The sequence below is a fragment of the Globicephala melas genome, chromosome 7 (assembly GCF_963455315.2).
Source record: "Globicephala melas chromosome 7, mGloMel1.2, whole genome shotgun sequence".
NCBI classification, from domain to species: domain Eukaryota; kingdom Metazoa; phylum Chordata; class Mammalia; order Artiodactyla; family Delphinidae; genus Globicephala; species Globicephala melas.
Window position 1 is genome coordinate 14442175 of NC_083320.1, and position 1533 is coordinate 14443707.

General features: G+C 38.6%; 1 pseudogene; it reads left to right on the forward strand.

Moving 5' to 3' along the window:
* The first annotated feature begins 290 nt into the window (after positions 1-290).
* LOC115864548 (proteasome subunit alpha type-2 pseudogene) lies at positions 291-1001 on the forward strand (annotated as a pseudogene).
* Positions 1002-1533: the final 532 nt, after the last annotated feature.

The following is a 1533-nucleotide window of genomic DNA, read 5'->3' on the forward strand; positions in this document are numbered from 1 at the left end:
TTTAATTTTATTTTCCTTTTGATATTTAGGAAGGTTTTACTTTTCTAGTAGTTACTTTTGCACTGTTATCTTTTTGAAAGGCCTCCATTCCTCTGTTTTATTATTTAATCTTCACTATCTGGTTTGGGAGTTTTTAATGTTATCCTTTGATACCCACCAACTGCCTACTCAACAATCAGTGAACTCACTCTGCTTTCCTCACTGATGAGTGGGCATGTGAGTTGTTTCTAGTTTTTGGCAATTATGAATAAAGCTGCTATAAACGACAAAAAAGGGATCTCCAGGTAAAGATGGTGGGGCACATTTATAGCTTTTCGCTGACCGCATTCAGCCTGTATCTAAAACTTGTCCAGATTGAATATGCTTTGTCTGCTGTAGCTGGAGGAGCCGCTTCAGTGGGAATTATAGATGCAAATGGTGTGGTATCAGCAACTGAGAAGAAACAGAAATCCATTCTGTAAGATGAGTGAAGCGTGCACAAAGTGGAAGTGATGACCAAGCGTAGAGGTTTGGTGTACGGTGGCATAAGTCCAGATCTCAGAGTGCCGGTGCACAGAGCTGGAAAACTACTTCAGCAATCTATCTTGTTTACCGAGAACCCATTCTCACAACTCTGCTAGTACAGAGCTTAACTTCTGTGATGCAAGAATACACCCAGTCAGGTGGTGTGCCTCCACTTGGAGGTTTTTTTTTTTTTAACTATTTGTGGTTGGAATGAGGGATGACCATATTTATTTCAGTCAGATCCATCTGGACCTTACTTTGCCTGGAAAGTCACATCAATGGGAAAGAACTATGTGAATAGGAAATCTTTCCTTGAGAAAAGACATAACCAAGATCTGGAACTTGAAGATGCCACTCATACAGTCAAATTAATCCTAAAGGAAAGTTTGGAAGGGCAAAGGACAGAAGATTACATAGAAGTTGGAATCTTCAGTGAAGCCAGGTTTACAAGTCTTACTCCAGCTGAAGTTAAGGATTACTTAGCTGCCCTAGCATAATAATAAAGTGACTGAAAAATCCAGAATTTCAGACAATCTATCTACTTAAACATATCTAAATTATACTTTGTCTTGTCAACTTTTTGCATACTTATTTCTACATAGTTTAATGGACTGATATTTTTAAAATGACACGTAAATCATAAAAAATTGTTTAAAAAAAGTGCCCCCCACCCTTTTATACCTCCATTCTTTCCTCAATGGTCTTCCCACTGATTAGAGAACACCTCTGCCATAGTGTGTGACTCCTACTTTTTGTTCAAAACTCAGCTCTGAAGGAAACTCATTTATGAAATTTTCCTGGAACTCCCCCCAAGCTGGGTTAGGTGTCCCTCTTATATTCAGCCCTGTAGCACAAAATTTGAAACCTCCCAATAAATCTAATCACAAATTAATTCCCAGCTTTGTCTCTCACTATGGTCCATCATAGGTTTATAGGCAGGTTTGCATAGTGGTTAAGAGAGAGGACTCTGATATCAGACTGCTAGGATTAAAATTCTGGTTCTACTATTTCTAATTATGTGACCTTGGG